The following is an 11,573-nucleotide window of genomic DNA, read 5'->3' as shown; positions in this document are numbered from 1 at the left end:
GAAATGCAGTTTCCTTGCGGCTTTTATTGGCAGCCAAAACAACTCAACTTTACCGGAGGGTGAAATAAAACAAAACGGAGAACAGAAGCTCGTGTGAGCACCTCCCGCACAGCCGCCATTCCCTCTTGGCTAGCGACACCCGGCTGGCGGCCCTCCAGAGCAAGGTCTCTCACACCGGCTCCAGTCCTGTGCCATCGCTACCGATACCCCCGGCGTTCCCGACAGTGGCCTCCTCGCCATGATCCCAGGCTCTCCATCTTCCCTGAAGAAAGGTGATAGATCAAGGAAAACCACCTCACTGGAAATCCATTTCTGTCTGATGGGATGACAAGGTCCCCAATAAGGGAGGCCCAAAAAAGGGTTAAGCTAAACGTTAAAGGGGATTGTCCCATAAAGACAAGTGTCTTATATGTCCTCAGGGTATTCTCTAACTCTGTTATTTACAAAAATCCAGCATCTCACAGACATAGTTCCATCCTGCCTCTGCAGTACACAATTAGTATTAGCCATGCAGTACACAATTTCAGTTGCCCCTGGACACGACCCTGTATCTTCTGACTTGGGGTGAGGCGCCATCTTAGATTTCTGTGTGACAGCCTGGAGATGAGATTTCTTTCTTTCTGTCCCCTGCACTCTAGCCCCGCCCCGGCACTCTAGCCCCACCCCTGCAGCCTAGGGCAGAGCTCACTCACTGATGCACAGACACTGACTTCCTGCCGGCAGCAGCGTGAGGAGAACTACAAGCTACAGGCAGATAAGTTGTTTATCTGGGGAGGCACAGCAGGTCTAGTGGGTTTGTGGAATAGCAGGGATGTAGCAGAGCTGGAGAGTGTCATTGTGTGTAATATGCATCTCATGGATCCCATCATCTCTGATCTGTCTCATCTCTTTCTATGCGTCAGATACTAGTGAATGTCCAGAAGGTAAATTGAAGTATATATAAACCTGTACCCTGATAATCTAAGCACATTGTCAGCACACAGCATCTCACAGCACAGAGGGATCATGAAGTGTCTGCTCAGAGAGTCCCCGCTCACACTCTGGAGTCTTACACTGATTATCTTACACCAATAACACTGAGTAACATTGTGAAGTAAGAGGTGAAAAATTATCTTTATGGTGTAAACATCACTAGAGGGTTGAAATTTGAGAATTTTCTTTAAGGAACAAACTGCTGGGCAGCACCTAATCAGGTCACCCGCAAAACTTGAAGAAAACGAGCATCACAGACCTTCCAAAAGATAGAACAAAGGTCCAGCCAAAGTATTGGACACTGCCCCCAGGTTATCAGTACAAAAACAGGGGTTCTCCTTGGGAAAAAGTAGTGCAGGGAGGGGAGACGATGGCGCCGGTAGTGCAGGGAGGGGAGACTATGGCGCCGGTAGTGCAGGGAGGGGAGACGATGGCGCCGGTAGTGCGTGGAGGGGAGACGATGGCGCCGGTAGTGCAGGGAGGGGACACGATGGCGCCGGTAGTGCAGGGAGGGGACACGATGGCGCCGGTAGTGCAGGGAGGGGAGACGATGGCGCCGGTAGTGCAGGGAGGGGAGACGATGGCGCCGGTAGTGCAGGGAGGGGAGACGATGGCGCCGGTAGTGCAGGGAGGGGAGACGATGGCGCCGGTAGTGCAGGGAGGGGAGACGATGGCGCCGGTAGTGCAGGGAGGGGAGACGATGGCGCCGGTAGTGCAGGGAGGGGAGACGATGGCGCCGGTAGTGCAGGGAGGGGAGACGATCGCGCCGGTAGTGCAGGGAGGGGAGACGATGGCGCCGGTAGTGCAGGGAGGGGAGACGATGGCGCCGGTAGTGCAGGGAGGGGAGACCATGGCGCCGGTAGTGCAGGGAGGGGAGACCATGGCGCCGGTAGTGCAGGGAGGGGAGACGATGGCGCCGGTAGTGCAGGGAGGGGAGATCATGGGGCTGATGCTTCTGCAGGAGATTGTGTTGCACATTTCGGAGGTAACACTGATGAGGGGGGCTCTATATAGCACTTCCGGAGGGTCACATGACTGTCCTCCTGGCACCACAGTCAGTTCTGTTCCATTGCTGGACTGATCAGTGGGTCAATAGTCCGATCCGATCATCAGCTGATTCTTATCCGTTTTTCTATTCTCCTGAATTTTTGGCAGGAGATTTTGGCTTCTGCTTCTGGGAATGAGGGAGGGTCGGTAAATGTTTGTTTTCCCTCAGTGGTGCAGTTGAGGGGTAAGGACAAGGGTCTCTGGGGGCAGGTTACTCATTGTGCCGCTTACATCCCATGTGATGCCACAGGTTACTATCTTGGCCAACACACGGGGCTCTGGATAGCACTTTATACATGTAACAGCCGGAGCAGATACAGGCAGAACATTACACTCCGCCCCTTTAAAGGGATCTACCACCAGGTAAAAGGGCTGTATGCAAAGGAGCCTGAGGGGCTCCAGGCTCTGTAAGTGATAATGGAGCCTGGAGCCCCTCAGGCTCATTTGCATACACTTTTTCATCCTACTGGTAGATGCTGGGGGCGGGCGCCCTGTGGCGGCTGGATGCGGGGCCCCTGTGGCTGCTTAATTGGATGAAAAATAGTAAAAATAAAAATAGTTTAAAAAAATGATAATAATAAAACCTAAAAATTCAAGCCCCCCCCCCCTGCTTCTCCCTAGAACTGATATAAACAAATTTTTTAAAAAAATCATAATTATGCCCCATCAGGTATCGCCTAAATCATTGGTTTATACAAGTTTCATTCATGTTCCCCGGCTCCCTGCCAGCAGCGTGTGGTGAGTCCCGGGGGCTCTGCTGAAGCCTGTATGTGCCTGTACCTCCTCCTCACCATCCCCCTCCCTCCCCTGCTCAGTGCACATGACAGGAAGTGGGGGGGGGGGAGGAGGACTGGTGAAATACATAACCCCCCTTCCTTATACTCCCGGACACTTTCCTAAATAACCCACATAAAACACCATTCTCTCCATTCCTGTAATGAAATAATTGCCCCTGAGGCTCATGTTGGGTGGTGGAACCGGTCACAGCTTTATTATCACATAACTGGATAGAAATATAAATCGTTATAAAACTCGGGATTCTCAGCATCAGACACATTGTAATGTCCCATCTCCACAGCGAAGAAAAACTGCACTATGGCCAATCCGGACTCCCAGATGACAAGTCGGCCAGACGAGCAAAGCCTCATATCCATCATTTCTCACCACCACCAGTCCCTACACGGAGCTACGACCACCACCCAACAGGACAGCGCCTGCTCCATGCCCTCCTGCAAACCTGGAAGAAAGACATCCCTGTCATTTCTAACCAAAAGCCACCGTCAGGCCTGAGCGAGGCAATGTGGCCACCCACCGGCTCCCGGTGCCATTGCAGCAGGATCTCTCCACCACTGCCGTGTCCCTGGCTCCACACCATCCCCGGTGAGGAACAATCTCCAACCATAACCATAGCTCAACTCCCGAGACAATAGATCATAACACTAGAGAATGTTACACATGGAGGTGAGGAGCCAATCACAGACAACCCAGAACCCAAAACTACCTGCCGGGCGTGCAACATCTTATAATGAGACAGGTGACAGCTCAAGAGGCGGAAGCCCTGGAGGACTCAAACAGCGGAAAGTAAACACAATGACGGATTCAGGCGTCAGCAACACCTCCCCCCCCCACCCCACCCCCCACACACAAAAACTGACAAACCCCCGGGGGGAGAAAACTATGAACCAGACGCCTCCCGGGAGAATCCATCATCTCACGAGGCCCTTGGAAAAACGAGAGGAGAATGAGCCGAAAAATGTCTTACCGGGTTCCTAGTTTTGGACAACACCAAACACCCGCTAACTGTATACTTCCTCTACTCCTCAGTTACCACAGCAGGTGCCCCCTCCGTTATGTACAAAAGCTTCTCCGCAGCCCCCGACATCACACATTGGATGGAGGATGACGACGGGTGCAATCAGCAGCATTGTATTATATACCGTATATACTCAAGTATAAGCCGAGGGTGGGAGATGCATTGCTCACAGCCTTCCAGTATATAGCCAGCAAGCCCCATGTAGTAGATAGCCAGCCAGCCCCTGTAGTATATAACCAGCCCCAGGCAGTACATAGCCAGCCAGCCCTCCTGTAGTATATAGCCTGCCAGTCCATGTAGTATATAGCCAGCCAGCCCATGTAGTATATAGCCTGCCAGCCCATGTAGTATATAGCCAGCCAGCTCCCTGTAGTATATATCCTGCCAGCCCCCTGTAGTATATAGCCTGCCAGCCCCCCTGTAGTATATATCCTGCCAGCCCCCCTGTAGTATATAGCCTGCCAGCCCCCCTGTAGTATATATCCTGCCATCCCCCCTGTAGTATATAGCCTGCCAGCCCCTCTGTAGTATACAGCCTGCCAGCCCCCCTGTAGTATATAGCCAGCCTGCCCCCCTGTAGTATATAGCCAGCCTGCCCCCCTGTAGCATATAACCTGCCAGCCCCCAAGTAGTATATAGCCAGACAGCCCCCCTGTAGTATATAGCCAGCCAGCCCCCCTGTAGTATATAGCCAGCCAGCCCCCCTATAGTATATAACCAGCCAGCCCCCCTGTAGTATATAACCAGCCAGCCCCCTGTGACTGTCATAAACAACCAGCCCCGGGGTGGCAGAAGACAACTATCCGGGAGCTGCTGACTCTAAGGCCCTAGAGGGGAGGGCTGAAAAAACCTTGGAGACACCATAAGGCGCAATAACATCAGCCGCCTGCACACCCCTCCCCATCGCATGCTGCAGCGCCAAGCGCCGCCTGAAATCTACATCGTAACGTCAGCTCGCACCACTGTGCAGAGTAACGCCACAATATACAGCGTCCAGCTGTGCACCGAGCGGAGTAACGCTACAATATACAGAGTCCAGCTGTGCACCGAGCGGAGTAACGCTACAATATACAGAGTCCAGCTGTGCACCGAGCGGAGTAACTCTACAATATACAGCGTCCGGCTGTGCACCGAGCAGAGTAACGCTACAATATACAGAGTCCAGCTGTGCACCGAGCGGAGTAACTCTACAATATACAGAGTCCAGCTGTGCACCTAGCGGAGTAACGCTACAATATACAGAGTCCAGCTGTGCACCGAGCGGAGTAACGCTACACTATACAGCGTCCAGCTGTGCACCGAGCAGAGTAACGCTACAATATACAGAGTCCAGCTGTGCACCGAGCGGAGTAACGCTACAATATACAGCTCCCAGCTGTGCACCGAGCGGAGTAACGCTACAATATACAGAGTCCAGCTGTGCACCGAGCAGAGTAACGCTACAATATACAGAGTCCAGCTGTGCACCGAGCGGAGTAACGCTACAATATACAGAGTCCAGCTGTGCACCGAGCGGAGTAACGCTACAATATACAGAGTCCAGCTGTGCACCGAGCGGAGTAACTCTACAATATACAGCGTCCGGCTGTGCACCGAGCAGAGTAACGCTACAATATACAGAGTCCAGCTGTGCACCGAGCGGAGTAACTCTACAATATACAGAGTCCAGCTGTGCACCTAGCGGAGTAACGCTACAATATACAGAGTCCAGCTGTGCACCGAGCGGAGTAACGCTACACTATACAGCGTCCAGCTGTGCACCGAGCAGAGTAACGCTACAATATACAGAGTCCAGCTGTGCACCGAGCGGAGTAACGCTACAATATACAGCTCCCAGCTGTGCACCGAGCGGAGTAACGCTACAATATACAGAGTCCAGCTGTGCACCGAGCGGAGTAACGCTACAATATACAGAGTCCAGCTGTGCACCGAGCGGAGTAACGCTACAATATACAGCTCCCAGCTGTGCACCGAGCGGAGTAACGCTACAATATACAGAGTCCAGCTGTGCACCGAGCGGAGTAACTCTACAATATACAGCGTCCGGCTGTGCACCGAGCAGAGTAACGCTACAATATACAGAGTCCAGCTGTGCACCGAGCGGAGTAACTCTACAATATACAGAGTCCAGCTGTGCACCTAGCGGAGTAACGCTACAATATACAGAGTCCAGCTGTGCACCTAGCGGAGTAACGCTACACTATACAGCGTCCAGCTGTGCACCGAGCAGAGTAACGCTACAATATACAGAGTCCAGCTGTGCACCGAGCGGAGTAACGCTACAATATACAGCGTCCAGCTGTGCACCGAGCGGAGTAACGCTACAATATACAGCTCCCAGCTGTGCACCGAGCAGAGTAACGCTACAATATACAGAGTCCAGCTGTGCACCGAGCGGAGTAACGCTACAATATACAGAGTCCAGCTGTGCACCGAGCGGAGTAACGCTACAATATACAGCTCCCAGCTGTGCACCGAGCGGAGTAACGCTACAATATACAGAGTCCAGCTGTGCACCGAGCGGAGTAACGCTACAATATACAGCTCCCAGCTGTGCACCGAGCGGAGTAACTCTACAATATACAGCGTCCAGCTGTGCACCGAGCAGAGTATCGCTACAATATACAGCGTCCAGCTGTGCACCGAGCAGAGTAACGCTACAATATACAGCGTCCAGCTGTGCACCGAGCGGAGTAACGCTACAATATACAGAGTCCAGCTGTGCACCGAGCGGAGTAACGCTACAATATACAGAGTCCAGCTGTGCACCGAGCGGAGTAACGCTACAATATACAGCGTCCAGCTGTGCACCGAGCAGAGTAACGCTACAATATACAGCGTCCAGCTGTGCACCGAGCAGAGTAACACTACAATATACAGCGTCCAGCTGTGCACCGAGCGGAGTAACGCTACAATATACAGCTCCCAGCTGTGAACCGAGCAGAGTAACGCTACAATATACAGCGTCCAGCTGTGCACCGAGCGGAGTAACGCTACAATATACAGCGTCCAGCTGTGCACCGAGCGGAGTAACGCTACAATATACAGCGTCCAGCTGTGCACCGAGCGGAGTAACGCTACAATATACAGCGTCCAGCTGTGCACCGAGCGGAGTAACGCTACAATATACAGCGTCCAGCTGTGCGCCGAGCGGAGTAACGCTACAATATACAGCGTCCAGCTGTGCGCCGAGCGGAGTAACGCTACAATATACAGAGTCCAGCTGTGCGCCGAGCGGAGTAACGCTACAATATACAGAGTCCAGCTGTGCACCGAGCGGAGTAACGCTACAATATACAGCGTCCAGCTGTGCACCGAGCGGAGTAACGCTACAATATACAGCGTCCAGCGGTGCACCGAGCGGAGTAACGCTACAATATACAGCGTCCAGCTGTGCACCGAGCAGAGTAACGCTACAATATACAGAGTCCAGCTGCGCACCGAGCGGAGTAACGCTACAATATACAGAGTCCAGCTGCGCACCGAGCGGAGTAACGCTACAATATACAGCGCCCAGCTGCGCACCGAGCGGAGTAACGCTACAATATACAGAGTCCAGCTGTGCACCGAGCGGAGTAACTCTACAATATACAGAGTCCAGCTGTGCACCTAGCGGAGTAACGCTACAATATACAGCGTCCAGCTGTGCACCGAGCGGAGTAACGCTACAATATACAGCGTCCAGCGGTGCACCGAGCGGAGTAACGCTACAATATACAGCGCCCAGCTGCGCACCGAGCGGAGTAACGCTACAATATACAGAGTCCAGCTGTGCACCGAGCGGAGTAACTCTACAATATACAGAGTCCAGCTGTGCACCTAGCGGAGTAACGCTACAATATACAGCGTCCAGCTGTGCACCGAGCGGAGTAACGCTACAATATACAGCGTCCAGCGGTGCACCGAGCGGAGTAACGCTACAATATACAGCGTCCAGCTGTGCACCGAGCAGAGTAACGCTACAATATACAGAGTCCAGCTGCGCACCGAGCGGAGTAACGCTACAATATACAGAGTCCAGCTGCGCACCGAGCGGAGTAACGCTACAATATACAGCGCCCAGCTGCGCACCGAGCGGAGTAACGCTACAATATACAGAGTCCAGCTGTGCACCGAGCGGAGTAACGCTACAATATACAGCATCCAGCTGTGCACAGAGCGGAGTAACGCTACAATATACAGAGGCCAGCTGCGCACCGAGCGGAGTGACGCTACAATATACAGGCGAATAATAACTGGGAGACTTTCTCACCTTCATATCCAGGATGTGAAGCAGACAGGACCAGAGCTCGGGAGGTGAGGCGCAGGAGGCGAGGCGCAGGAGATGAGGCGCAGGAGGTGAGGCGCAGGAGGGGAGGCGCAGGACCTCAGATACAGTATTGCACTCGCTCTGTGTCGCTGTAGTTGCTTCTCTTGCTGTTATACTGACACCCGTCGCTGTTGGTCAGAAATTGAGGCTTCAGTGGCCCAGAAGCCTGTGTGTTCCCAGTTACAGACACCTAACATGGCCGCCACAGGAAGTACCAGGGACCAGGGCTCCAGAAACCACACCCACATAGAAAAAACTTTATCAACATGAGCAGAGGGAGCGCATGTACCTCCTGACCAGCAGGTGGCAGCAGAGCCCCAATATACATGACATATAAGAAGAGCGGAGGCAGAACACAATGCAGTAATGTGAACAGCGGCATAACAAGATATATAACTGAGGAGAGCGGCACCGGGGACAGAGGACACCGACAGGGGAGTCACCGGGTGATGGAGGGGGACAGAGGACACCGACAGGGGAGTCACCGGGTGATGGAGGGGGACAGAGGACACCGACAGGGGAGTCACCGGGTGATGGAGGGGGACAGAGGACACCGACAGGGGAGTCACCGGGTGATGGAGGGGGACAGAGGACACCGACAGGGAGTCACCGGGTGATGGAGGGGGACAGAGGACACCGACAGGGGAGTCACCGGGTGATGGAGGGGGACAGAGGACACCGACAGGGGAGTCACCGGGTGATGGAGGGGGACAGAGGACACCGACAGGGGAGTCACCGGGTGATGGAGGGGGACAGAGGACACCGACAGGGAGTCACTGGGTCATGGAGGGGGACAGAGGACACCGACAGGGAGTCACCGGGTCATGGAGGGGGACAGAGGACACCGACAGGGAGTCACCGGGTCATGGAGGGGGACAGAGGACACCGACAGGGGAGTCACCGGGTGATGGAGGGGGACAGAGGACACCGACAGGGGAGTCACCGGGTCATGGAGGGGGACAGAGGACACCGACAGGGGAGTCACCGGGTGATGGAGGGGGACAGAGGACACCGACAGGGAGTCACCGGGTGATGGAGGGGGACAGAGGACACCGACAGGGGAGTCACCGGGTGATGGAGGGGGACAGAGGACACCGACAGGGGAGTCACCGGGTGATGGAGGGGGACAGAGGACACCGACAGGGGAGTCACCGGGTGATGGAGGGGGACAGAGGACACCGTCAGGGAGTCACCGGGTGATGGAGGGGGACAGAGGACACCGACAGGGGAGTCACCGGGTCATGGAGGGGGACAGAGGACACCGACAGGGGAGTCACCGGGTGATGGAGGGGGACAGAGGACACCGACAGGGAGTCACCGGGTCATGGAGGGGGACAGAGGACACCGACAGGGAGTCACCGGGTCATGGAGGGGGACAGAGGACACCGACAGGGGAGTCACCGGGTGATGGAGGGGGACAGAGGACACCGACAGGGGAGTCACCGGGTCATGGAGGGGGACAGAGGACACCGACAGGGGAGTCACCGGGTGATGGAGGGGGACAGAGGACACCGACAGGGAGTCACCGGGTGATGGAGGGGGACAGAGGACACCGACAGGGGAGTCACCGGGTGATGGAGGGGGACAGAGGACACCGACAGGGGAGTCACCGGGTGATGGAGGGGGACAGAGGACACCGACAGGGGAGTCACCGGGTGATGGAGGGGGACAGAGGACACCGTCAGGGAGTCACCGGGTGATGGAGGGGGACAGAGGACACCGACAGGGGAGTCACCGGGTCATGGAGGGGGACAGAGGACACCGACAGGGGAGTCACCGGGTGATGGAGGGGGACAGAGGACACCGACAGGGGAGTCACCGGGTCATGGAGGGGGACAGAGGACACCGACAGGGGAGTCACCGGGTGATGGAGGGGGACAGAGGACACCGACAGGGGAGTCACCGGGTGATGGAGGGGGACAGAGGACACCGACAGGGAGTCACCGGGTGATAGAGGGGGACAGAGGACACCGACAGGGGAGTCACCGGGTGATGGAGGGGGACAGAGGACACTGACAGGGGAGTCACCGGGTGATGGAGGGGGACAGAGGACACCGACAGGGAGTCGCCGGGTGACAGAGGGGGACAGAGGACACCGACAGGGGAGTCACCGGGTGATGGAGGGGGACAGAGGACACCGACAGGGGAGTCACCGGGTGATGGAGGGGGACAGAGGACACCGACAGGGGAGTCACCGGGTGATGGAGGGGGACAGAGGACACCGACAGGGGAGTCACCGGGTGATGGAGGGGGACAGAGGACACCGACAGGGGAGTCACCGGGTGATGGAGGGGGACAGAGGACACCGACAGGGAGTCACCGGGTGATAGAGGGGGACAGAGGACACCGACAGGGGAGTCACCGGGTGATGGAGGGGGACAGAGGACACCGACAGGGGAGTCACCGGGTGATGGAGGGGGACAGAGGACACCGACAGGGGAGTCACCGGGTGATGGAGGATGACGAGGAAGAGCAACCAGTGCACCGGGGGCAGGACAGAGGAGGCAGAGGACTGGGAGCTACAGGGAGAACATGTTCCTGCACTCCATATGTCACCTCCCTGTATATCCTGTAAGAGAGGTAGTCACAGCCCCGCCCCCTGCCTGTATATCCTGTGTGAGAGGTAGTCACAGCCCCGCCCCCTGCCTGTATATCCTGTAAGAGAGGTAGTCACAGCCCCGCCCCCTGCCTGTATATCCTGGGTGAGAGGTAGCCACAGCCCCACCCCCTGCCTGTATATCCTGTGTGAGAGGTAGTCACAGCCCCGCCCCCTGCCTGTATATCCTGTGTGAGAGGTAGTCACAGCCCCGCCCCCTGCCTGTATATCCTGTGTGAGAGGTAGTCATAGCCCCGCCCCCTGTATATCCTGTGTGAGAGGTAGTCACAGCCCCACCCCCTGCCTGTATATCCTGTGTGAGAGGTAGTCACAGCCCCACCCCCTGCCTGTATATCCTGTGTGAGAGGTAGTCACAGCCCCGCCCCCTGCCTGTATATCCTGTGTGAGAGGTAGTCACAGCCCCGCCCCCTGCCTGTATATCCTGTGTGAGAGGTAGTCACAGCCCCGCCCCCTGCCTGTATATCCTGTGTGAGAGGTAGTCACAGCCCCGCCCCCTGCCTGTATATCCTGTGTGATGCCCCGCCCCCTGCCTGTATATCCTGTGTGAGAGGTAGTCACAGCCCCGCCCCCTGCCTGTATATCCTGTGTGAGAGGTAGTCACAGCCCCGCCCCCTGCCTGTATATCCTGTGTGAGAGGTAGTCACAGCCCCGCCCCCTGCCTGTATATCCTGTGTGAGAGGTAGTCACAGCCCCGCCCCCTGCCTGTGTATCCTGTGTGAGAGGTAGTCACAGCCCCGCCCCCTGCCTGTATATCCTGTGTGAGAGGTAGTCACAGCCCCGCCCCCTGCCTGTATATCCTGTGTGAGAGGTGGTCA

Source organism: Engystomops pustulosus, chromosome 4, assembly GCF_040894005.1.
Source record: "Engystomops pustulosus chromosome 4, aEngPut4.maternal, whole genome shotgun sequence".
Classification (NCBI taxonomy): domain Eukaryota; kingdom Metazoa; phylum Chordata; class Amphibia; order Anura; family Leptodactylidae; genus Engystomops; species Engystomops pustulosus.
The sequence above is the reverse complement of the archived record's forward strand: the minus strand, read 5'-3'. Positions refer to the sequence as shown.